This window comes from Periplaneta americana, chromosome 1 (assembly GCF_040183065.1).
Source record: "Periplaneta americana isolate PAMFEO1 chromosome 1, P.americana_PAMFEO1_priV1, whole genome shotgun sequence".
In the NCBI taxonomy this organism is placed as follows: Eukaryota; Metazoa; Arthropoda; class Insecta; order Blattodea; family Blattidae; genus Periplaneta; species Periplaneta americana.
This window is the reverse complement of record NC_091117.1, coordinates 198,977,755-198,991,656: the sequence shown is the minus strand read 5'-3', so window position 1 is coordinate 198,991,656 and position 13,902 is coordinate 198,977,755. Positions and strand designations below refer to the sequence as shown.

The 13,902-nt window shown below is 35.0% G+C and overlaps 1 long non-coding RNA gene across 1 annotated transcript in view; it reads left to right on the top strand.

Moving 5' to 3' along the window:
* Positions 1-12,689, top strand: part of LOC138706300 (uncharacterized) — a 576,727-nt gene extending 564,038 nt beyond the window's left edge. Inside the window, exon 4 of the long non-coding RNA XR_011333952.1 lies at positions 9,502-12,689. This is a non-coding gene — a long non-coding RNA (uncharacterized lncRNA). The remainder of the gene's footprint in view (positions 1-9,501) is intronic.
* Positions 12,690-13,902: the final 1,213 nt, after the last annotated feature.

The window sequence follows — 13,902 nt, the reverse complement described above, 5'->3', positions numbered from 1 at the left end:
ATAACACATATCTCATACACATAACTTTATCATCATCATCAAGTTTTAGGCCTGATGGCCTGTTCCTTCCTCTTGGAAAATGTCCTCCCATCTATTTCAAGGTCTTCCGGCATTCCTCCTTCCTTCCGGTCTGTAGTTCAGTATTTTTTTTGGGGGGGGGGGAATCTGTCTTCATTCGTCCTTAAAATATGTTCTTTCCAGTTTTCCTTTTGTCTTGCTAATCTGTCGTTTAAGTTGAAAATTCCCAGTTCCGTCCTTATGTCTGTGCTTCTTTTCTGGTCCAATAGAGTGTATCCTGCCACTGATCTCAGAAATCTCATCTCTGCAGCCTCTATCCTTCTTCTTTCTGATCGAGTCAATGCCCAGTTTTCACTGCCATACATAAGAACAGGGACAGCCATTACTTTATAGAATTTTAGTTGGGTCTCTTTTAGTGTGTTCCGGTATAAGGTGCTTTTTATTGTACCGCACATTCTCTGGAATTTATTTATTTTGTTATTAACATCGTTATTTTCGCAATAGGATACGTTGCAACCCAAATAATTGAAACTACCACATAACTTCATATAATAAGAAATATACGCATGCTGGTAGTAGTTAGAGTACATGGCAATATATATATATATATATATATATATATATATATATATATAGAGTTATATACTGCATATGTTTGTATATGTATAGTGCATATATTTTATCTTTCCACGCTAGCCTGTGTGCAGCTGCGTTCTGTATTACCGCTTCCGCTGTACTTTCGTGAGCGTGGAAAGATGAAATGTATCTTCTTAATACATAAAAGTGATAGTGTTTTTTTTTTCTCTATACAAATCTACACGCTTTGATCGATATGTGCCAAAGTTTGCACATTTAACCTTCATAATCAGGCGTAAAACATAGGATACATTAAATTTGTACAAATGGACGTTAAATTAATTAAAAAGTAAAATTAAATACTATAATATTAAATTCGCTCTTCTGTAGTCAATTCTTCTTTATTATTGTCTGTTGTATTCAACATCGAGGCGATTGGAATTATAACACGAAATTAAATAACATTGTTGGTGCCAGTGTCGCTAAATATAGGGAATTTTGAATCTGTCTCGGCGACAAATTTTGTAAAATACGATTAGCGACTTTTCTGCTGATTTTTATATTCTTCCACTTTCTTCTTTCTTTTAAGTTAAAACATTCAACTTAAGTCATGCACTTCTTAGTTTTAGAAGAGGCATGGGTGCATGACTGAGTAGTCTAATGATTCATACGTCAAAGCCCTGATCTCATATATTTGTGATCAGTGATCAGGGGTGAAAGATGATGATTCAATGATTCTCACGGTTAGATCTCTCTCAATGCTACTGCTCCAACACCGATAAACGATGGCAACTTTGATTGGCACGTGACGAGTTGCTGTTTCCACTAATTCTTGGTTCTTTCCCGCAACGTGGAGATTTTCCACTGCGAACCGACCCGAGGCAATTGAGTTTTGGAATTTTGTGCCGACAATTCGTGTGAAGCAAATGAGACTGTAGTCTTAGCTGGTTTTAATATCTTTTAACATGTAAGATTTAAAGTGTTAGATTTCACAAAAAAAATTGTGGTCAAACGCTTGGGTGAAAATTTCCAAACTTACAATTTGCCAGAAAGTGTAGTGTCAATGATTGAATCAAGTGCAGTGTATTCACAATCAGCTGTTCCCACACCTTCTACCTCAACATCACAGCCGTCAACAATACAACCAGACTCCGCAGAAGAGGGTAACGACGAAGAAATTATATTTTTCTCCGCATATGTATGTTTTTCTTATTTTTATTTAGTGATATTTATTATTAATTTTTAGCGACATTTCTGGGGACTTTTTTAACAAACTTTGGAGAGATTTAGCTACTTTTTGTTGAAATTTTAGCGAGATTGTAGGGCGATATGTTGGCAACAGTGGTTGGTACATCATGAATGTCAAAATCTAGATAATTCATGCATTAAGTATCTTTTCGTAGTCCAGGACCGTATTATGAATTTATCGATGCAGAAATCTTGCTCTATTTAACTGTTTTATTATGCTCTCTGTTATCTGTTGTAGTTTCCGTGAAAGTAATTAGGAGGTATTACTTTCGGAACAATCTTTGTATTACATTAATAATTTTCACTGTGTCGAATTTCCGATAGAGCAGTGCGTATCGCCGTTAACAAGACATCTGCTTAACCGGAGTCAGGGCGATTCTGCCAAGAGCTGGAAGTGGCGTTGCGGTTTCTGTACAATTCCGCACCCAGTACTGTACATAAAACACCTCATGTTCTGAATAATTTACTTTTGATACTAATTCTGTAAATGCGATGTAATGCATAATAGCATCGTGTACTGATCGCATGGAACAAATCCGCAGGCCGTCATGACTTCCACATGCTACTATCTGTGGCTTTGCACTAATTAATGCAGCAAATAATTGAACCGTCTCTTTCTAGCCGTTACACAGTTTGGTTTATTGGATATTTTAGTTTTATACAAGTGTCAATGTTGTATATTATTTCGCTATTAATTTGGATGTAATACATAGAAAATGTTTCCCGTTTTTCATTAATTTTATGATAATAAAAAGCTACTGTTAGAGTATTTGAGTCGCTTATTTTCAAAGTCAATTAAATCCATTTTTGTCAGAATAAGTTAATGTTGTATTTCCGATATCTTCATCTTTCTGCCCTGATCTGTGAAGAACTGAATGTCAAAATCGCTAATATATCCTTTAAAATGAACAGTAAAATGCAGGGTTGTGTGAAAAAGCAGTTACATCAAAATATCCAGCAATTAGTGTGCTTTTTATTAAGAGGTTATTATGTTGTATTGTTGTAAAGCTATCATTTACATACCTCAAGATTATAGAAGCGTTATTTTCCAACAGTCTGAGTTGGGTGAAATGCGTAAGGAAACAGGGGGAGGGGAGATAGAAAAATGTAATTTTTTAGCTTCGGTTTGTTTACGGCGATCATCGCTGGCGAATGAATGATTAACTCGGGTTGATAACTTGTATCAAAATTTATTAACCCGAGTTAACTCGTTTGATTCCCATTTTCGTTGCTAAGGATTATTATCCCGAATATATATATATATATTTATTTATTTATTTATTTATTTATTTATTTATTTATTTATTTATTTATTTATTTATTTATTTATTTATTTATTTATTTATTTATTTATTTATTTATTTATTTCATCAATCATTGTTCACGTCATGGCGGATTAGATGTATTCCAGTTCTTAATCCGCCATCACTCTCAATACAAATATAACACAAACTAATACCTAATGAACCTATAAGCATCCTCTGTAATAATAATAATAATAATAATAATAATAATAATAATAATAATCATAATAATAATAATAGTAATAATAATAATGGTACACGACTAATAATAAGTATAGCTCTTGTATTTAAAACTCCTATCTTAGCTTTTTCATTTTATGCTTAATCTCTTAAGAATTATTCTGTTAACTTCATTGACTACTTTTCGTTGTTTCTTATCGTGTAACTCCTCAACATTTATAATTCCATCTCCGTTAGAGCTTTGACTTTCTCTTCCCATCTAATTTTAACTCTAAAAATAAATTGTCCTAATTTATGCAGATTGCTGGCGTTTAGGTGACCATTCATTTTTTTATAAGCTACTATAGCGTTTATTTGTAGAAATTTTTTATCTACCCAACTGTGTCTCAAATCATTCGTTGTCTGGCACTTTAGCGCAATATGCATCGCGTCTTCAGCTAGTCCACACAAAGGACATTTATCCTTCTCTACGTTCCCTCTCTTATTCTTGAGTCTCCATATACCTAATCTCCACCATGCAATTCCTGTTCTTTCTTCCCTTGAATTTAGTCTAACGTATTCTTCCTGTTCCCAAAGCTACTTAACCTCCCTATAGTATTTTAGTGATCCTAGGTCTTTAATATTACTAAAAATATCTTGTCTCGAAGTTTCGTTTGCCCTCTCTTTTACTATATCCCGAATATATACGTTTCCATCCGGAGGGACAAGAATATTACCCTCAGATTGAAGGATAAAAAAGATGTGGTGCTTCTTAGCACAATACATGGCGCTGAAATGATCGTCATCAAGGATGATTTGAAGCCGAAAATGGTGGTCGACTATAACAACTCAATGGGGGGAGTCGACAAGGTAGACCAGCACTTGGCAGCTTATCCTGTCCCGCGAAATAGTGGAAAGCGGTATTATAAAAATATCGTCTTTCATCTTCTCGAGTTGGCCCTCTGGAATTCCTACGTTTTGTATACGATATCTGAAGGCAGGAAGACACCCTTGGACTATCGAATGGTGGAAATTCGTAAGAGTTTCGAAAAATACACCCCGAATGTCCTATCACTTAAGGCAGGATGGCCAGGAAAATCGCCCAACCCACTTCGGCTTACAGGTAGGCATTCCCCAGAAGTTATTCCACGAACTCTGAAGAAGAACAACCAACCAGACAGTGTTTCATGTGTAGTATTGCGAGAGACTCAAAATACAATCAAATTCGTCACAAGAGCAGATACTACTATTCAGAATGCAATATGCCACTGTGCACAATACCCTGCTTTCGAGTCTATCATACGACAAGCAACATTTAACACTTTGATAACAGCACTGGATTGTACCTCATAAATTAATCCATAAAAAACATAAGTTGGTAATTAGGTGAGGAGAAAATCAAAGTGGGACAAATATCACAGCTGGAATCAAGGTGTACGAGATAACTCGGGACAATAATTCAGGTATGAATGTATGTCTATTTCATAGCGATTTTTAGGTATGTAAGAAAATTAGTGATGTACAGTGATTCTGATATATTAAATGACCTCTATACTGCCCTGGTAAGGCTAAGTGCCGTATCTACAAAAAGCAAAGTATCGATAAAAATGAGTTTAAAGTTTTCTGTACAGCCCCTTTCGATTTTTACGTATGATTACATAATTTATGTGGTTTCCAGCTATATACGACATTACAAAATTACTGAAACAAACAAAAATTATATTAATTCAGCCATTTAATAGAAACTGCAGATACCGCTCTTTAACACAGCATGACTTAATATATAAATATCTGCCTTAACTACAAAATGCCGTATGTTGCCGCCCTGCTAAGAAGAAGTGCGATATCTGCATAAAATAAAGAAATGAAAGAATAGGCATCCAGAACCATAAGGGCCCAATGTACGGGATCGAAGTTCTGAGAAAAATTCACATTAATTTATGACATTCACATTATTATTCAGATTTCTAATATGTTAGGTTTTGATTTGTTCTTGGTACAATCTTATACATCCCACAATATCTATTAAAATATATCAGAAGATGCAGATATGCTAAAATATACAAATTCACCGTAGTGTGCTTTAGGCCCTTATGATTCTAGGCGTCTCTTATGTTGAAGTTCTGAAGTTGACGATTTTCTATTTTAATTAATAATGCTACATGAATAATATGCAATAGCAAATGCAGAAACCCATTAGTAACAAAAATTGAATACATATGATAAATCCTTTCTAATTATTTCACAACATGACATTATGAGTGACCAAAAATCAGAATTTATGTAAGTCATGAACAAAATTATAGTATTAACAATGTAATATTATTAATAATAATCAATCTTTGAACATAAGTATGCACAAAATATTTACTGTATTAGTATATCTCGCCAGAATTTAAGTCTGTTTTCTGGAATGCCTTCTTTCAAGGTGTTCTCAATTATATCTCTCTTCTCAAGATCAAATCCACAGGGCTTATTCACATGTTCAGGGAATTGCATGCCATGTCTTTTCTGTGTTATCTTTTGCAGGAAATCTGAAGTTTTGTAACTTTCAGTTTCATTATATGTTGTTTTGTAGTCTAATACATAGTTACCTCTCACTGATTTTACATGAACGATATCCTTGAGGCAAGGTAGTTGGTTTGCAGTTTTTTTTTTTTTTTTTTTTGATGGGCAGTGGAACCTTTCCTTTGTGGAAGTTTGTGTGATCTGTCTTTATTAGTTCCATTTTTCCATTATTTTCATCTTGACAAGCGTCTATAAAATCGTCAAAGTCCTATGTTCTTTTCTGCTTTTTGAGAGACATTTTGAACTTGGTGTTGAATACCGTAAGCATAATAAATGTGTGTCCTGGTTCAAAATAGAAAAGGTTGATTTCTTGGGCAGCTATTTCCTTGGAATTCACCATGAAGACCAAGAAAGAATACAGACACCAGTTCTTGTTCTGGCTTGAACAATTATCCAAATTGTATATCCAAATTATCATATTTTGACATCTCTGTGTAAAATGTACCTATAATACTTTCCTTATTTCGTCCTGTAATAGCTTCATTCCAAACAAATGCAATAGGTTTGAATTTAGATTTCTTTCCCACTGAAGCGAATGTTTCATGATAAGCTAGAATTCGTAAGTTGACTTGCAACACTTGAATTAAAATTTTCATTTTTATCATGTTCGATGAAGAGCATTTTTCCAAAGCTAATTTCACTAATTGTTTAGAGCTAGAAGAAGAAGACATAATTATAACTGTTTTTAACACAGATTGCTGTTCAATATAACACTGACCGGTGCATACTGAAGCAGAAAGCGGCATGTGGATAAAAAGAGTGTGACAATGCTAAGAAAGGCCGCGGTATATGCTTGGTACAAAGCAACAATGCAGTATCTGCAACTCACATACCGCACTTTTGCGTAGCATGAGAGACATACTGCAGTCTTGCTTAGTTTATCTAACGATTTTGTGCAGATACGGCAAAATAAAATGCTTATATTTCATTTGTCATTGGGAATATCGCATTTTTACTTAGTCCAATGAATTTCTGACAGTACACAACCCTATAAAGTGCGAAAACCCCATTTTTCAATTTCCCTGCAGATACGGCACTTTTGCTTAGCAGGGCAGTATACAGAAATAAAAAAAATATGACACATTTTTTTCAAAAAACTGGTCAAATATATAGTAAAGGAAGAGGTTAAAGCGATGATCACCAACGTTGGACGTAACGCAGATCTCTGGAGGTTGCTTCTGAAGCAAATTCAGGACGTACATCGCCTCATTCATGTTCAATAATCGTTATTTATAAAAGGCCATGTAGAAATATTGAATAGAGTTATGACAGCAAAACAAATGAAGACTTTTTTTAGTCTGTAGCAGTTAAATACGGAACAATTTAATTATCGATGTTTTTGTAAGGATATTTAAGTTAGAAGTTACTGAAAAATATAGGCCTATTAAGTAAGATTAAATCAAGGGATTTAACAAAGAATGAACACTAATCTATTGCCTTTAATCAGTGTGTGTTCATGACAATATATTTACGTCTCTTAACAGTACTTTGCACTGCACTTTCTAACTTACTTACTTACTGGCTTTTAAGGAACACGGAGGTTCATTGCCGCCCTCATATAAGCCCGCCATTGGTCCCTATCCGGAGCAAGATTAATCCAGTCTCTATCATGATATCTCCCTCCCTTAAATCCATTTTAATATTATCCTACCATCTACGTCTCGGCCTCCCCAAAGGTCTTTTTCCCTCCGGCCTCCCAACTAACACTCTATATGCATTTCTGGATTCGCCCATACGTGCTACATGCCCTGCCCATCTCAAACGTCTGGATTTTATGTTCCTAATTATGTCAGGTGAAGAATACAATGCGCGCAGTTCTGTGTTGTGTAACTTTCTCCATTCTCCTGTAACTTCATCCCTCTTAGCTCCAAATAATTTCCGAAGAACCTTATTCTCAAACACCCTTAATCTCTGTTCCTCCCTCAAAGTGAGAGTCCAAGTTTCACATCATGCAGAACAACCGGTAATATAACTGTTTTATAAATTCTAGCTTTCAGATATTTTGACAGCAGACTGGATGACAAAAGCTTCTCAACCGAATAATAACAGGCATTTCCCATATTTATTTTGCGTTTAATTTCCTCCCGAATGTCATTTATATTTGTTACTGTTGCTCCAAGATATTTGAATTTTTCCACCTCTTCGAAAGATAAATCTCCAATTTTTATAGTTCCATTTCGTACAATATTCTGGTCACGAGACATAATCATATACTTAGTCTTTTCGGGATATACTTCCAGCCCTATCGCTTTACTTGCTTCAAGTAGAATTTCCGCGTTTATAATGTAATATTATATAATATCATTTAAGTTATTTGAAGGGTTCAGAACCATAGTGGGCCAAGCGCCATTTACTGAATACGTAGAAAAGAAGGGTTAAAATTAAGTTATTACCATAATTCAATGGAAACCTATAACAAGTAAAATAAAATATACACATTAAATCTAAATGATGTCAATCTTCATTAAACTATGGCTGCATGTAATAAAAATTAAGAAACAGGTTAAAGGAATTGTCATTGCACCAAATTAGTGTCTCTGGACCAAATTGATCGCATTTTAATTATTTGGATGCAATTTAAATTAAGTAACATATTAAACGATTTAACGTTCTATCAAACACGAATGTTCCCTGGACCAAACGTCCTAATTTAATTATGTTAATACTTTATATTTATTTCTAACGGGTGCAGCGGAGCGCACGGGTAAATTAAAAAAAAAACAATTTAATTTAATTTCTTGTTAAAATTTCCAAGGCCTCGTGAAAGTCGATGTCGAATAAAATAGACAATAATAAAAAACAATTGACTGTAGAAAATTTTGCATTTTAATGTTATACATGAATTTTGATCTATTTATTTTTATTTTTTTATAATTTAATTAGTTTAACTTCCATTTGCACAATTTTAATGTAGCCTATGTTCTTCTCCTGGTTATGAAGGTTAAATGTGCAAATTTTGGCACATATCGGTCAAAGCGTGTAGATTTGTATAGAGAACATACACACATACATACATACCCACATTCAATTTTATATATTAAAGAAGATAATAATTAAACATAATGTCATGTATGATACCCCGGACATTCAAGTTGTCTGTATTTTAATACTACAATTGAGTACTGAATTATTGTATTTATCTATTGCCTAAGACACGAAGTAAAATAATTGTACGTACACTAATTTCATAGGATTGGTATGGTAAATGTTTTGTCTAAAATTAAGGAAGGTAGATGTGCTAAATTGAAATCACAATATAAATTCTTTTTTGTTAAACCTCAAACTAGCTTCCATTCTAAACTTAAAATGTTGACGCGAACAGATTATGTTAACATGTAAAATTCTCTTCACATTTAAACAACACAGTTTTGTAATTATTTCTGCAACATATCATGCAACAAGAAGTAAACGGAACTTATGATGGACAAATTACACTAAATAAAGCTTAGAAATAATACGCAATAAAGTTATAATATAATATTTCACTGAGCTCCATACATTGAAATAGAAAACCCGAACAAACATCACGGCCTGGTCTAGATCGAAAAGGTGAAAGAGCGTTGTAAAATAACTAATTAAAAAATTGTAAGTAATGTAAAGTAACAGTTAACTTTTCTTGTCTTTACAGGTGAGACATCAACACAGGAAGAAATCAAGCGACGTAGAGCGGCTGGTTGGTTCGTCTGAGGAAGATGGTTCCTAAGCAGTATGTTTCAATGGATAGTATTTTTATACACATTTCTTAAACGATTCGAGTACTGGGTCGTAATGATGAGAACATTATACAAGTTTGCACCAGTTGTGTTGTTCTGTGCTCAGATAATGACGTTAGTGACATTTATGCTTTTGACATTCGACGTCAAGGTAGTGACTTGCGCCTCTGTTATTTCGCGCAAATATAATATAGTCTACGAACACAATACAACGCATAATTCTGACACATCTGAGTCTCTAACGTCTTTGCTAGATGATCCAGTTCAGAGAGGTGAAGCAATAGACAATTTATCAAGTTCCGCGGAGACACAGACTGTCGATAATAGCAGTTCATTTGTTTCCGAGAAACATAAGCCAACATCAGATGTTACTAAGGTAACTGCCGCAAGGAACAAGGAAAGCGTCTTCGCAGTAAGGCGTTCCGATTTCAGAACAAGTAAACCGTTTGTCTTCCGCATGAAGGGAACAACGTCGCACTTGGTTACTCATGATTTGAAAAAATCTACGACATCAGACTTGAAATCCATTAAAGAGGACGTACCAGCAGCCACTAGGATTCTCTCTGAAGACAGAAGTAAAGAGAAGAACGAAAGACATTCGAAATTGAACTCAAATCCTCTGGAGTTACCGGAAAAAGTGCTTACGTTGCCACCAATTGATTCAGAATTGACTGAAGTGAATGGATCTGTTCACAATGAAAGCCGACCATTCAAACATGACTCTAACGGCTCGGAAAATAATCCTCTTTCTCGAAGGACTTTAGAAAGTATTGTAAAAGACTTGCACGAAGTGGACTCTACATTGTCGTTAAATCGGGTACAGGATAGAACTTTACATTCTGATAATCTTCACATAGTGAACAGTACAGTGATTTCAGATTTATCAAGTTTAGACTTGAAAAATAGTAGAGGTTCAATAAATATAACTGGAGTAAATGATAATTCTTTATATGTTGGTGATTTTTCGAGAGAAGAACGGACTAAATTCACAAATACAAATGACAGATTCAGTTCTCTTTTGAACCAGTCATTAAATTTAAACTTGGAAAATGGGAATCGCTTACGTGTAGATACGGAATTGAAAACCGACTCTACTACACACTTTAATGCCAGTGATGACGCAGATAGAAGTCCAGCCAGATCTAATATTAGTCAATCTGTTAGTCATAGGTCTGTAACGACTTCAGAAGTAGAAGACAAATTTGTTACACCATCAAATTTGATTAATACGAATGTTACAAGTGAAACATCCAATAACTCCGCAGGGATTGATGCTAGAAAGGAAAACTTTGTGTATACGGACTCCAATGTTAGCGTCTCTATCGGTGAGGGGATTTTCAATACAGAACGGATTACAGAAAGTGTAGAATCGAGTGACAGTATTATTTATTCTCCAGACCGAGCGAGTGAAATCCTAAACCGAAAAAGTGAAGGGAAGAAGGAAAAGGAATTCACGCAACGCCCTATGTTAAATAATGATGTTGATTTTATTGAAGTAAATGCTCAAGTAGAAAGTCCAACCGACTACGAATTTTCAAGTACCGGTACCCATAGAAATGCGTCATCACAAGTAGGCAAAGACGTGCAGAATTATTCGTTAAATATAAATACAGATTTCGATGAATATGATACGAAAGCGAAAGTTAGTATAAAGAGGACTACTATGCGAAGTATTCAAAATAACATGAAATCGAATGTAATAATTAGTAATAAAGGAGGAAAAGAAAGAGGTAAGTTGTCATTCTTAGAAAATGCATCATCGGAATCAAACATTCGTCTTTCGAGCTATAAAAATTTGTTTCGCGAATCAGTGTCGAGTGATCATGATTTTACGGGGAATGTTAATGATGTGATGGAATGGAACAACAGTGTTAATTCCCAAGTTGCAGTGAAAGAAATTGGTCTCCAGAGAACAATGAAAACTAGGGATCTTTCGTTATCTAAAGTTCACAAAGACAACACGTCAGATTATTCGGTCACGATTAATACAAATAATTCTGTATCACTTAAAGAAACGAATTCACCTAAAATACAGTACAACAATACTAATGTTTCAAATATTACGGGTGTGAGTGAATCCGTTAACGGTCATTCGGAAGACTTAGATATTTCACAATCCAGGCATGATACTTCAGCGCCTGTAACTCCGAAGCCAGAAGAGAGTATCGTAAATGGCTTTAATTCCACAAGACCAAAATCAAATAATGCACGTAACATTTCCGACAACGGCAATGAAACTAGTAATGAAAATGTCATATCATCTGTTACTTATTCTCGTAATTCACATTTAAAACAGAAAGCGGACACTGATCTAACAAAGGGCATTGGAGAAATAATTTCCACAATAACTTCCAAACAGTTTCCAAATGGTGGTGATTCAGTGGACGAAAATGTCGGCTTTAAACGGTTTAACAGCCCTTCCGGAAGCGTAACGACAAATGCGAATCGTTTCGCGGACTTTATTACCCCAACATTAAGCCTGGATCTAACGACTTCGTCAACAAACCAACATAGTTACCATAACAACAGCTCATCTTACGATGATAAGTTTCCGTATAAGCCACAAGCTTCAGAATACTATAATACTAGTGAAGTAAGTCTCGAGACTTTTATTGCTCAGTCAAATTCTGAAAATGCTACACAATACAGTTTCAGTGAAACTATTTCAAGGACTTCTGCCGAAAAGTTTACAACATTCGACATTCTAAAAGAGGACTTCGGAGAGTGGAATGTGTCGATGCATGTATCACCTACTCATGATTTACAATTAACGGACTCTAAGAACAACGATTCAGAAATTCCAATACTCACGCGTAACGACAGTTCTTCCGATGGTTTGCCTGGTTGGCCGGTTAAGTTAGCAGCTGAAGTGTCGGGTGATTTGATCTTGGGTGGACTGATGATGGTTCATGAACGTGAAGACTCTATAACGTGTGGTCCAATTATGCCTCAAGGGGGCATCCAAGCATTGGAGACCATGCTGTATACTCTGGATGTCCTGAACAGCGATCCTCAGATGATCCCCAACGTGACAATTGGAGCGCACATCCTGGATGACTGTGATAAGGACACGTACGGACTTGAGATGGCCGTTGACTTCATTAAAGGTAAGTGGATAATATTTTGCATTTTGGTATTGGAAGTGTTCTTCAGTTATAAAACAGAGTGGAAAGTGAGGAGGTGTACGATAATCCACTCCTCTACATTTCTTATAGTGGCTGTTGTTCGCCAGGTGGATGGTACATTGGAAGATTAGATGTGCGCAGTGGAAGACTTTTAGAAATAAATAGTGTGAATTTGTGTAACGGATATAATTAACAATAATGGATAACAATATACATGAATGATAAATGAAATAACAAATAAGTATAAAATAAGCGAATGAAAATATCACAAGTTAATCTGAACAAGTACCAAACCGATATCTGAATCGTGAAAGTTTAACTAGACTGGGCAAACATACTTATAGGTCATAATACAATCTAATATGCCCATCTCTCAATAATCAATAACTGTCCTATTAATCATCTAGTCATTAAAACACTCTCTGGATATATATATATATATATATATATATATATATATATATATATATATATATATATATATATATATATATATATGTGTGTGTGTGTGTGTGTGTGTGTGTGTGTGTGTGTATCCAACTAGATATAAAACTCAACACAAACGCCCAGTCAGTCCTCTAACTCAATACATGGCCCATTTAATTACAGATACCATACAATCTGACTAACCAAACTCAACGTACACATAAACTCAATATAACACAAAGACTTTACCCAGTACGAAGCGTCACATGACTGATCACTATATAAATTACCAATATGTCTTACATAAACTATGCAGATTGGACAAACAACAATCTCTGTACTTTACAATAAACAATGCCCAAGAGAGAGAGAGAGAGAGAGAGAGATACAGTATATGGTAAGTAACCGACGATAATTTCGATGATCAATATATTCAATCCCAATGATCGTTTGAATAGCAACGGAAAGTCAATGCACTCGATTCCTGAATAGCGGCGTGGGAACCAATAATCAAAATGGAGTAGGGAAAATACTAGAACAATTAAATGACGCCCATACTATTCTAGTTCATTACAGCGTCAAATAGGACGTAACCCAAAGATCGTAATCGCTACGCTATCACACAAACCGTCTTGGAACATCAAAACCTCACATGTCAAATCATATTTCATTACGTAATCCCCTATCATCAAACCTCACATATCAACTTATACTTCGTCACGTAATCGCAATAACTTGACCCAAGACGTATCACCAGCGAGCGAT